This window comes from Cetorhinus maximus, chromosome 10, assembly GCF_964194155.1.
Source record: "Cetorhinus maximus chromosome 10, sCetMax3.hap1.1, whole genome shotgun sequence".
Taxonomy (NCBI): Eukaryota; Metazoa; Chordata; class Chondrichthyes; order Lamniformes; family Cetorhinidae; genus Cetorhinus; species Cetorhinus maximus.
Window position 1 is genome coordinate 103,980,748 of NC_135888.1, and position 13,930 is coordinate 103,994,677.

General features: G+C 44.9%; 1 protein-coding gene across 1 annotated transcript in view; it reads right to left on the bottom strand.

Moving 5' to 3' along the window:
- The window catches only part of tgfbi (transforming growth factor, beta-induced), a 465,360-nt gene that overhangs the window by 50,510 nt on the left and 400,920 nt on the right, over positions 1–13,930 (bottom strand). The gene's annotated exons all lie outside the window — the stretch shown is intronic.

A 13,930-nucleotide genomic window follows, 5' to 3' on the forward strand; every position in this document is an offset into this window, starting at 1 on the left:
AAAAGACCCAGATACTGCTCAGTCTGGTTCCTGAAGCTGTTGCTGATACTTCGTGAAAGTAAGTAAAGGTAAAAAAAAAAATTTAAATCTTCATGTGATAGTTTACTAATGCTGTGGAAATCCCATAATCTCTGCAGCACAACTACCTCTATATTCCTGTGGGTTCAAATAAGTTCGTCTTTAAATGATTGTAGCAACTCTGGTCAGTCAGTTTCTGAGGACAATCCCACAAGCTTTTACAAAACAATTTGACGTTGGGCAATATTCCATCTAGATCAGTTAAAATAGCATTTCAATGATATCATGGAACTACAATTTGTATGTATTCATTAGACACTCTGTTTCTTTCTGACATTTCCATGCTGAAGTTCAATTGACCGTCTGCCAGTTCCCAGTAGGAACAGGACAGTAAATCGATTTTTGTGCTCATAGAATCATAGAATGGTTACAACACAGAAGGAGACCATTCAGCCCTTCATGTCTGAACTAGCTCTCTGCAAGAGTGCCTCAGCTAGTCCCACTCCTCTGCCCTTTCCCTGTAACCTTGCATTTTTACCTTCAGGTGCTTATCCAATTCTCTTTTTGAAAGCCAAAATTGAATCTGTTTCCATTATATTCCAGATCCTAAGCACTTAGTGTTTAAAGCTAAAGTTCCCTTATGTTGTTTTTGGTTCTTTTGCCAATCATTTTATATCTGTGCTCTATGGTTCTCAATTCTTCTGCCAGAGGGAATAGTTCCTCCCTATCAACTCAGTCCAGGCCCCTCATAATTTAGGACATCTCTATCAAATCTCCTCTCAAACCCGTCTTCTATAAGAAAAACAACCACAGCTTCTCCAATCCATCCTCGTAACTGAAGTCCCTCATCCCGGGAATCATTTTAATAAATCTTTCTGCACCCTCTCTAAAGTGATCACATCCTTCTTAAAGTGCGGTGCCCAGAAAAGTCCTGTTGAGGATGAACCAGTGTTTTATAAAGGTTCATCATAACTTCCTTCTTTTGTACCCTATGCCTCTAACTATAAAGCCCAGGATCATGTATGCCTTTTTAACCACTTTATCAACCTGCCCCGCCATCTTCAATAACTTTTGCACATATATTTCTAGGCCTCTCTATTCCTGCACCCCTTCGGAATTATACCCTTTAGAATCGTACTCTTTAGCTTCCATTGCCTCTCCTCATTCTTCCTACCAAAACATATTACTCCACACCTATCAGTATTAAATTTCATCTGCCACGTGTCCACTTGTTCTACCAGCCTATGTTCTCTGAAAGTCTATCACTATCCTCCTCACAGATCTCAATATTTTCAAGTTTTGTGCCATTTGTAAATGTCTAGAATATGACCCATGTGCTTTGGGAAAAGCTTGTATTTTCTTTTTGTGTGATATCCACTTTAAGACCAAAGTGAAACTGAGGAGTATTCTGAAAGAGGAGGTAATTGGTTTCCTGGCTATGGTATCATTACAATACAAGAAATGTCTATGTGACACAAGGTTGCTATTGGAATAAAATTTGAAGCAAAATGTAAATATAAAGCTAATTGCAGTGGTGTTGGATTCCAGCTCATCTTGTAGGAGACAGTTCAGAACACAGAATTCGTGTCAGGGGAGCAAGCTGAGCCCTCTACAAATAGATTAGTTTTTTAGCTTGACAGTAAAAAGAAAATGTAACTTCAGGCACTCTTGGTAAGGCAATGTGTGAGCAAGCTAAATGTTTATAAAAGAGAACCAGACTGTGAACCGGGTGAGTTAGTTTTTTGGGAACTCTGGATAGTTACACCATCAAGATTGTTGTGGCCCGAGTGAGAGAGAGTTGGCAGTTGTGTGCCTTGTCGGTGTTAACCATGTCCAGTGCCTTTGGATGAAATATGATCACTGGTGAATGAATCAAGGGCCAAATCGATTCAATGGCAAGTGAGAGAATGTACATAATGAAGAACAGGTTGGGAAGACTGTGAGATTGCATGTGCTGTCACACTAATGCAGGAAGTAATGCAAGTGCATGTAACTAAGTGAGGCATATCTTTATGCATCGGTTACTTAATGTGAAATTTACCTTTTCATTTGAAATATCCTTCACCTGTTAATTAATGTTTGAATTGTGTTGGTTTGTTATAGTAAAAGTTTAAAAAGTGAAATCTTGTCCATCAGTTTTCTTTCTGCAGGTGTTGTGAGAATTCCTTTTTTTTAAGAAAGTTATCAGTGCCAATGTTGGGGCTAGTGCTGGAACCAAGATGGAGATAAGTACCTGATGGGTCACAGCAGGGATGGGATGGGAGTGGCTGCCCTGGTGGGTGTGCGGAGATGGGGGTTTGGTGTCTTGATGAAGAAGCAAAGGAGGGGAGGGAGCACTCGGGGTGGGGGGGGGAAGACCTTGGGGGTTGGGGAGAGCCTGATTGGGAAACGGCTCAAGTGATGGAGGACCCCAACCCCTTTCCCAAGACGCAAGCAGGCTAACCAGTTGGGTATCCCCTCCCACACAGCAACCCCCCTCCCTCAACCATCCCTTACCACCTCCCAAATTTGATGGCGGACAGAAGCAGCTCTTTAGTATTGCCCACTTTAAGTGCCTCAATTGGGGCAGGGGCTGGTGGGCCACCTTAGGACTTGCCCACCATCCCCCCACACCATAAAATTCAGACAGGTCGGGAGTGGCTAGGAGGGCAGTGGGTAGGCCACCTGGGAAATTTTACAGTTCTTCCCCCACTGCCCCCAGACCCCCTACCCCACCTGCAAACCCAATGCCGGGAGCCCATAAAATTCTCCCTGCCGTGAAGCAAATGGACCAGTTTAAGCAGAGGATTTTAACAACCGGTTAGTACATTTAGATTGAACAACACTTCTATTGTAATAAAAGAGCATTGTGAGAAATCCCATGGGAGATCTGCTAGCTTTATTTGAATGACAGAAGCATGGAGACAATTTCATTTTAAGCTTTATTCTCATAGTTTAAAACATCATCTGAGGAACGCTGTTTTTGACTGATCTCCCACAGGGTACAGCATGCTTGAATAATCCTGCAAGTGATAACTAACTCTCAGTTTGAATTTCTGCACCAAGGATAGAGTTTCAAACAATTCCACTCTGTAGGAGACAGGTTCAAAGGCAGGAGAATAAATACATAAAGCCTTGATGCTGGCTGTTGACTATTGTATTGACATCGAAGAGAAGATTTTTACAACGTAATGGGGACTAAGCTTCCTATGTTGTCAAGTGCCACTGAGCCAAAAGAGGCATAGAAACCATGCAAATTCCAAGTTGAGTCCTTGATTTTGTGCAGTCAGCTCATCTCACTGTAGATAGCCATGAGCATGATACAACTGACCTAAGTATCCCCAGCTAAGCAGTGAAAAATTCAGACAGATCTTCAGTACCATGTAACGTATCAAGCATTTTTTAAGTTGCATGCATGTGAATGACAAGTAAGGATGGTGTTAGACTTATCTGTGATGTTGCTCACAGAAAAATAATGTGTTGATAGCTAAAGTCATTGGTTGTAAAACAAAGACCTAATGTTACTTTCTGCCCCTGCCAGCACCACCATGTATCTTTCTTCCTCTAACTCAGCAGGGGAATCGGTTGGCCGGTCCCTTGTTAATGATGGTAGGGGATGATGGACAGGAATCTGGAAAACTGCCTGATTTCATTGGCTAAAGTACCACTAACTACAGGAACCTTCAAGATCTGGATGGTGGTAGATGCAAGTGCAGCCCTGAAGGCCTTATTGGTGGAACAGTGCCATGTTGTGGGAACCTATCTTTCATTTCTACCTCCAGTCATTGGCTTTGTGTCAGCCTTAGTTCATTGCAAACCTAAAATAAATTTTTACAGTAGATCTTTGAGACACTTCTGTCCCTTTCAGGGAAGTTCCTCTCTTTCCGCCATTGCAGTGGGTACCTCGCTACAGACCACCTCTTGTCCCTTGTCAAAAGGACCAGTAATGCAACTGGAAGCTTCTCTGCATTATTAATGAACACCAACACAGGAAATGGGTCGGTGTCTTGGCTGTGTTATGACAGCATCGAGGGGAGGCGATGGCGTAGTGGTATTGTTGCTGGACTAACAACCCAGAGACCCAGGGTAATGCTCTGGGGACCTGGGTTTGAATCCCTACCATGGCAGATGGTGGAATTTGAATTCAATAAAAATCTGGAATTAAAAGTCCAATGATGACCACGAAACCATTGTTGTAAAAACATCTGGTTTACTAATGCCCTTTAAGGAAGGAAATCTATCATTGTGACTATGAAATCTTATATGTGAGTCCAGACACACAGCAATGTGATTGACTCTTAAATGGCCAAGCAAGCCACTCACAAAAAAAAGAATGAAACCGGATGACCACCCAGCATCGACCTATAACAATGACAATGGCATTCACAGCCCTGTCGACCCTGCAAAGTCCTCCTTACTAACATCTGGGGACCAGTGCTAAAATTGGGAGAGCTGTCAACAGCCTGACATAGTCATCCTCACAGAATCATAGCTTACAGATAATGTCCCAGACTCCACCATCCTGGCTGGAAAGACCCAGCTGAGGTGGCGGCACAGTGGTATATAGCCCTGGGAGCCCTCAACATTGATTCCGGAGCCCATGAAATCTCATGGCATCAGGTCAAGTCAAACATGGGCAAGGAAACCTCCTGCTGATTACCTTTTACCGCCTTCCCTCAGCTGATGAATCAGTACTCCTCTATTGAAGACACTTGGAGGAAGCACTGAGGGTGGCAAGGGCACAGAATGTACTCTGGGTGGGGGACTTTAATGTCCATCACCAAGAGTGGCTCAGTAGCACCGCTACTGACTGAGCTGGTCGAGTCCAAATGGCACAGCTGCTAGACTGGGTCTGTGGCAGGTGGTGAGGGAAAAACACACTTGACCTCATCCTCACCAACCCGCCTGCTGCAGATGCATCTGCCCATGACATTATCAGTAGGAGTGACCACCACACAGTCGTTGTGGAGATGAAGTTATGTCTTCACATTGACGATACCCTCCAACGTGTTGTGTGGCACTACCACCATGCTAAATGGGATAGATTTCGAACAGATCTAGCAACTCAAGACTGGGCATCCGTGAGGTGCTGTGGGCCATCAGCAGCAGCAGAATTGAACTCGAACACAATCTGTAACCTCATGGCCCAGGATATCCCCCGGTCTACCATTACCATCAAGCCAGGGGATCGACCCTGGTTTAATGAAGAGTGCAGGAGGGCATGCCAGGAGCAGCACTAGACATACTTAAAAATGAAGTGTCAACCTGGTGAAGCTATAAAACAGGACTACTTGTGTGCCAAACAGCATAAGCAGCAAGTGATAGACAGAGCTAAGCGATCCCACAACCAACAGTTCAGATCTAAGACCTGCAGTCCTGCCACATCCAGTCGTGAATGGTGTTGGACAATTAAACAACTCACTGGAGGAGTTGCCTCTGCAAATATCCCCATCCTCAATGATGGGGGAGCCCAGCACATCAATACAAAATTCGCAACAATCTTCAGCCGGAAGTGCTGAGTGGATGATCCATCTCGGCTTCCTCTGGAGGCCCCAAGCACCACAGATGTCAGTCTTCAGCCAATTCAATTCACTCCACCTGATATCAAGAAACAGTTGAAGGCTCTGGATACTGCAAAGGCTATGGGCCCTGACAATATTCCGGCAATAGTACTGAAGACTTGTGCTCTAGAACTTGCCGCGCTCATAGCCAAGCTATTCCGGTACAACTACAAAACTGGCATCTACCCGGCTATGTAGAAAATTGCACAGGTATGTCCTGTACACAAAGAGCAAGGCAAATCCAACCCAGCCAATTACCGCCCCATCTGTCTACTCTCGATCATCCATAAAGTAATGGAAGGGGTCATCAACAGTGTTATCAAACGGCACTTGCTTAGCAATAACCTGCTCACTGATGCCCCGCCAGAGCTTCGTTACAGCCTTGATTCAAACATGGACAACAGAGCTGAACTCCCGAGGTGAGGTGAGAGTGACTGTTCTTGACATCCAGGCAGCATTTGACCGAGTGTGGCATCGGGGAGCCCGAGCAAAACTGGAGTCAATGGGAATCAGGGGGAAAACTCTCTGCTGGTTGGAGTCATACCAGGCACAAAGGAAGATGGCTGTGGTTGTTGGAGGTCAGCCATCTCAGCTCCAGGACATCACCACAGGAGTTCCTCAGGGTAGTGTTCTAGTCCCAACCATCTTCAGCTGCTTTACCAATGACCTTCCTCCCATCATAAGTTCAGAAGTGGGGATGTTCGCTAATGATTACACAATGTTCAGCACCATTCGCGACTCCTCAGATACTGAGGCAGTCCATGTCCAAATGCAGCAAGACCTGGACAATATCCAGGCTTGGGTCGCACCACACAGGCAATGACCATCTCCAACAAGAGAGAATCCAACCATCGCTCCTTGATGTTCAATGGCATTACCATCACTGAATCCCCCACTATCAACACCCTGGGGGTTACCATTGATCAGAAACTGAACTGGACTAGCCATATAAATATGTGGCTGCAAGAGCAGGTCAGAGGCTAGGAATCCTGTGACGAGTAACTCACTTCCTGACTCCCCAAAGCCTGTCCACCATCTGCAAGGCACAAGTCAGAAATATGATGGAATAATCCCCACTTGCCTGGATGAATACAGCTCCTACCACACTGAAGAAGCTGGACACTGTCCAGGACAAAGCAGTCAACTTGACTGGCACCATATCCACAAACATTCACTCACTCCACCACCAACGCACAGTAGCAGCAGTGTGTACCATCTACAAAGTGCGTCGCAGGAATTCACCAAAGCTCTTAAGACAGCACCTCCCAAACCCACGACCATTATCACCTGGAAGGACAAGGGCAGCAGATAGATGGGAACACCACCACCTGGAAGTTCCCCTCCAAGTCACTCACCATCCTGACTTGGAAATATATTGCTGTTCCTTCGCTATCACTGGGTCAGAATCCTGGAACTCCTTTCCTAATAGCACTGTGGGCTGCATACAGCACATGGACTGCAGCAGTTCAAGAAGGCAGCTCACCACCACCTTCTCAAGGGCAACTAGGGATGGGCAATAAATGCTGGCCTGGCCAGAGAAGCCCACATCCCATGAATGAATTTTAAAAAAAGTACAGGCAGGAGCCCTACTCCAACCCTCCTCTGGCATCAAGACTGCTCTGGAGCAAAATCCAGCCTTCAAAGTCCAAATTCATAAATGAAAAATAGTCATAGAATCATCATGTCATTTTCAACACTGAAGGTGGCCATTCTGCCCATTAAGTCTATGCCAGCTCTCCAAGAAGCAATCCAATCATTCCCCTGCTCCATCCCCAAAATCCTGCAGGTTTATTTCCTTCAGGTGTCCATCCCATTTCCTTTTGAAATCATTAATTGTTTCCTCCTCCACTACCCTCATGGGCAGTGAGTTCCAGGTTATTACCACTCACTACAAAAACTTCCTCCTTGCATTCCTCTGCATCTCATTGCCAAAAGCTCAAATCAAAAGCTTAAACCCGAGTCCATGTGCGATCAGCCACTGGGAACAGTTTTTCCTTGTCTACCTTATCTAAACCTATCATAATCTTGTACATCTCTTTCAAACCACCCCTCAATCTCCCTTGCTCCAAGGAGAGCAACCCCAGCTTCTCTAACCTAACCTTGGAGTTAAAATCCCTCATCCCTGGGACCATTCTGCTAAATTTCTTTTGCACCCTCTCAAGGACCCTCACATCCTCCCTAAAGTGTGGTGATCAGAACTAGGGGCCTAACCAGAGCTTGATTAAGGTTCAGCATAATATCCCTGCCTTTGTACTCAATGCCTCTATTTATGAAGCCCAAGATCCCACATGCTTTCCTAACCACTCTCGCAATAAGTCCTGCCACCTTCAAAGACCGAGGCATGTCTGGTCCTGTGGAACTCTATCCCATCATGAATCAGGAAAGAGGAGAGAAAACTGAAAGATAATTCATCAGCATTTAATTGTATGCCAACAATTACTTCACCAGCTCCAAGCTTTCAAAAGAGAAGAACATAAAAGCATAAGGAATAGGAGCAGAAATATGCATACAGTCCCTTGAGCTTGTTCCTGCATTTAATAGGATCATGGCTGATTATCAACCTCAAATCCTTGTTCCTACTTTTTAAAAAGTTGTTCATGGGATGTGAGCATCGCTGGCTGGGCCAGCACTTATTGCCCATCCCTAATTGCCCTTGAGAAGGTGGTGATGAGCTGCCTTCTTGAACTGCTGCAGTCCATGTGGTATAGGTACACCACAGTGCTGTTAGGAAGGGAGTTCCAGGATTTTAACCCAGCGACAGTGAAGGAACGGCGATAGATTTCTAAGTCAGGATAGTTAGTGGCTTGGAGGGGAACTTCCAGGTGGTGGGGTTCCTATCGTCTGCTGCCCTTGTTCTTCTAGATGGTAGTGGTTGTGGGCTTGGAAGGTGTTGTCTAAGGAGGCTTGTTAAGTTCCTGCAGTGCATCTTGTAAATGGTACACATCGCTGTCACTGTGTTTCAGTGGTGGAGGGAGTGAATGTTTGTGGACGGGGTGCCAATCAAGCGGCATGCTTTATCCTGGATGATGTTGAGCTTCTTGAGTGATGTTGGAGCTGCACTCATCCAGCAAGTGAAGAGTATTCCATCGCATTCCTGACCTGTGCCTTGTAGATGGTGGACAGGTTTTGGGGAGTCAGGAGGTGAGTTACATGCCACAGAATTCCTAGCCTCTGACCTGCTCTTGTAGCAAGTGGCTAGTCTAGTTCAATTTCTGGTCACAGGTAACCCTCAGGATGTTGATGGTTGGAGATTCAGCCATGGTGATGCCATTTAATGTCAAGGGGTGATGATTAGATTCTCTCTTGTTGGAGATGGTCATTGCCTGGCACTAGTGTGGCGTGAATGTTACTTGTCAGCCCAAGCCTGGATATTGTCCTGGTCTTGCTGCATTTAGACATGGACTGCTTCAGTATCTGAGGAGTCGTGAATGGTGCTGAACATTATGCTATTATCAGTGAACATCCTCACTTCTGACATTATGATGGAAGGAAGGTAATTGATAAAGCAGCTGAAGATGGTGGGGCCTAGGACCCTACCCTGAGGAACTCCTGCATGATGTCCTGGAACTGAGACGATTGACCTCCAACAACCACAAACATCTTCCTTTGTGCTAGGTATGACTCCAACCAGCAGAGAGTTTTCTGATTGCCATTGACCCCAGTTTTGCTTGGGCTCCTTGATCCCACACTCGGTCAAAAGCTGCCTTAATGTCAAGGACAGTCACTTCCACCTCACCTCTGGAGTTCAGCTCTTTGGCCCATGTTTGAACCAAGGCTGTAATGAGGTCAGGGGCTAATTGACCCTGGCGGAACCCAAACTGAGCATCAGTGAGCAGGTTATTGTTAAGCAAGTGCCATTTAATAGCACTGTTGATGATCCCTTCTATCACTTCACTGATGATCACAAGAAACTAATGGGGCAGTAATTAGCCAGGTTGGATTTGTCCTGCTTTTTATGTACAGGGCATGCCTGGGCAATTTTCCATATTGCTGGGTAGATGCCGGTGTTGTAGCTGTTTTGGAACAGCTTGGCTAGGGGCGCAGCAAGTTCTGGAGCGCAAGTCTTCAATACTATTGCCAGAATGTTGTCAGGGCCCATAGCCTTTGCAATATCCAGTGCCTCCAGCCATTTCTTGATATCACATGGAGTGAATCGAATTGGCTGAAGACTGGCATCTGTGATGCTGGGGACCTCCAGAGGAGGCTGAGATGGATCATCCACTCGGCACTCTGGCTGAAGATTGTTGCAAATGCTTCAGCCTTATCTTTTGCACTGATGTGTTGGGCTCCCTCATCATTGAGGATGGGGATATTTGTGGTGCCTCCTCCTCTAGTAGGCTGTTTAAACACTCGCCACTATTTACGACTGGATGTGGCAGGACTGCAGAGCTTAGATCTGATTCGTTGGTTGTGGAATCGCTTAGCCCCGTCTATCACTTTCTGCTTATGCTGTTTGGTATGCAAGTAGTCCTGTGTTGTAGCTTCACCAGGTTGACACCTTATTTTTAGGTATGGCTGGTGCTGCTCCTGCATGCCCTCCTGCACTCTTCATTGAACCAGGGCTGATTCCCTGGCTTGGTGGTAATGGTAGAGTGGAGAATTATCTGCTGCTGCTGATGGCCCAAAGCATGGATGTCCAGTCTTGATTTTCTCAAACTCTATCCCATTTAGTATGGTGGTAGTGCCACACAACACGATGGAATCGTCAATGTGAAGACAGGACTTTGTCTCCACAAGGACTGTCTGGTGCTCACTCCTACTGATTTTGTCATCGACAGTTGCATCTTCGGTAGGCAGGTTGGTGAGGATGAAGTCAAGTATTTCCTTTTTGTTGGTTCCCTCTCCACCTGCCAGTGGGACAGGACATATCCAGGGATGGTGATGGTGGTGTCTGAGGCATGACCAATAAGGTATGACTCCGTGAGGATGACTATGTCAGGATGTTGCTTGACTAGTCTGTGAGACAGCTCTCCCAATTTTGGCACTAGCCCCCAGATGTTAGTAAGGAGGACTTTTCAGAGTCGACAGGGCTGAGATTGTCATTGTCGTTTCCAGTGCCTAGGTCATGCCAGGTGGTCCATCCAGTTTCATTCCTTTTAGGTTCCATGGAAGTTTGATACAACTGAGTGGCTTGCTGGGCCATTTCGGAAGGCTTTCAAGAGCCAACCACACTGCTGAGGGTCTGGAGTCATATGTAGGCCAGACCAGGTAAGGATGGCAGATTTATTTCCCTAAAGGACATTAGTTAACCAGATGGGTTTTTAATGACAATCGGACAGCGGATTCAAGGAGATTTTTTTAAATTTGAATTCAAATTTCACCATCTGCCATGGTCTAACATTATCCTGGGTCTCTGGATTCTTAGTTCAGTGTCAATATCATGACACCACCACGTCCCCTTAAGGATCCCCATAATTGCTTGATTCCCTTAGAGTCATCCATTCATTCCTTAAAACCTCCCTCTTTGATCAAACTTTTGGTCATCTGACCTAATACCTCCTTCGGTGTCTCACTGTCATACTTTGTTTTATAATGCTCCTGTCAAGAGCCTTGGGAGGTTGCATTAAATTAAAGGCTTTATATAAATATAAGTTGTTGTCATTATTGTTGTTCAGTCTAAAATTCTATCGATCTCAGCATTAAATATACACAACAACTGAGCATCCACAGCCTTCCAGCATAGAGAATTCCAAAGATTCAAATGCCTTTTGAGTAAAGACATTTCTCCTCATTTTATTTCTAAATGGCCAACTCTTTATCCTGTGACCCTGGCTCCTAACTCTAAGCTCTCCAGACAGAGGAAGAAGCCTCTCCGCATCTACCCTGAAAGCCCCCTCGGAATAGTATATGTTTCAATGGAATCACCTCCCATTCTTCCAAACACCCAAGAGTATAGGCTCAATCTTTCATGGCCTTTCGAGCCTGCTCTTTCATTCAACAATATTGTGTCTGATCTTCTTCCTTAACTCCACCTTTCCTTATGTCACTTATTTCTCTTAGTACCCAAAAATCTAATGGCCTCTGTTTTGAAAATAAAACCCTTTTGGAGAAAATAAATTTATTTTTACCTCGGTTCTAAATAGCGGACACCTCATCTGGAGCCTGTGAGCCCATGTTCCAGGTGTTGTCAGCACCTATCTTATCAAACCCCCTCAATGATTTTACATGTTTCAATGTGATCACCTCATTCTTCTAAGTTCCAAGGAATTTTAGGCCTAGTATGCTCAATTTCTCTTCAGTGGGCAATCCCCTCATCCAAGGAACCATTGAATCTTAATTGCATTCCCCCTAGGGTAAATATGAACTTGCTTAGGTAAGGGGACCAAAACTGCGCACAGTATGCCAGGTTTAGCCACACGAATGGCCAGTACAATTGTCGTAAGGTCTCTTTACTCTTATATGCTAATCCTTTTGCAACAAAAAACTAACATGCCATTTGACTTCCTCATTGTTAGCTGTACCTTCATGTTAACTTTCAGGGATTCAGGTACAAGGTTATCCTGTCCCCTCTGAATGTATACATTTCCCAGCCTCTCACCATTTAAAAAATATTCTGCTTTTTTCCATACCAAAGTAGATAACTTTACACTTCACCATATTGTGTTCCATCTGCCACATTCTTACCCACTAACCCAACCTATCAGTGCTCCTCTGCAATGTCTTTGCAACCTCCTCGTGGCTTACCTTTCCACCAGACTTTGTATTTTTTGGATATGTTACACTTAGTCCCCTAAGTTATTATTATAGATGAAAAATAGCTGAGGCCCAAGTGTAGATTCCTGTAGTGCACCACGAGCTACAACCCAAAAATGTCCCATTTATTCTTTGTCTCTGAGAATTGTTAATGGGCAGAAAACAATCTATGCTAGTATGTGACCCCAAACCTATGATTCCTAATTTTATGTAATAAAATCATACGTTGCACCTTACCAAATGCTTTTTGAATACCCAAATACACTACTTCCGCTGGTTCCCTCTTATACATTTTACATGTTATATCCTTTAGAAGTGAACAGATCTGTCAAATACAATTTACCTTTTAGAAATTTGTTTTGACTCTGCTTAATCATTGAGGATCTTGTAAGTCAAAAACAAAAATACCTGGAAAAACTCAGCTGGTCTGACAGAGACTCCATGGGCCGAATGGCCTAATTTCTGCTCCTATGTCTTATGGTCTTATGGTCATCTGCGGAGAGGGATACAGTTGACGTTTTGAGTCCGTATGACCCTTCATCAGAACTAGGACATATAGAAATGAGATGAAATATAAGCTGGTAGAGGGGGGTGGGACAGGAGAGCTCGATAAGGGGCCAGTGATAGGTGGAGGCCAAGAAGAGACAGCCAAAGATGTCATAGACAAAAGGACAAAGGGGTGTTGACGGTGGTGATATTATCTAAAGGATGTGCTAATGGGGACATTAAGGGAAGCAAGCTAATGGCAGATGGCCCTAGTGCGGGTGGGGTGAAGGGATCAAAATGGGCTAAAAGGTGGAGATGAAACAATAGATCGAAATAAATTTAAAAATAGGAGGGAAAAGAAAAAAATAGTTGTAAAAAAATTATAAATTATTGGAAAAAGGGGGATCATAAAGGGGGTGGGGATGGAGGAGAGAGTTCATGATATGAAATTGTTGAACTCAATACTAAGTCCGGAAGACTGTAAAGTGCCTAGTGGGGAGATGAGGTGCTGTTCCTCCAGTTTGCGTTGAGCTTCACTGGAACATTGCAGCAGGCCAAGGATGGACATGTGGGCATGAGAGCAGGGTGGAGTGTTGAAATGGCAAGCGACAGGGAGGTCTGGGTCATGCTTGCGGACAGACTGAATGTGTTCCGCAAAGCGGTCACCCAGTCTGTGTTTGGTCTCTCCAATGTAGAGGAAACCGCATTGGGAGCAGCGAATGCAGTAGACTAAATTGAGGGTAGCGCAAGTGAAATGCTGCTTCACTTGAAAGGAGTGTTTGGGCCTCTGGACGGTGAGGAGGGGGGAAGTAAAGGGGCAGGTGTTTCACCTTCTGTGGTTGCATGTAAGTGCTGTGTTACCACATTCCAAATAATAGATTCTAGCATTTTGCCTGCTATTAATATTTTGTAAATTGGCTTATACTTCCCTGTTTTCTTTCTTCCTCCTTTCTTAAGTGACCGAGTTATCTTTTCTATCTTCCAACCCTTGGGAAGTGTTCTAGAATCTAAGAAATTCTGGAAGGTCAAAACCAATGCATCCACTATCTCTGCAACTACCTCTTTTAAAACCCTGGTCCTGGAACTTTTGCTCCTGATAGGGCGGACAGCATCAGGGCGCAGGGGGGAGGGTGGGGGGCTGGTGATGGGGGGTGGCAGGGCAAATGAAAATGGCAGTTGTGGCTGCCACCCCA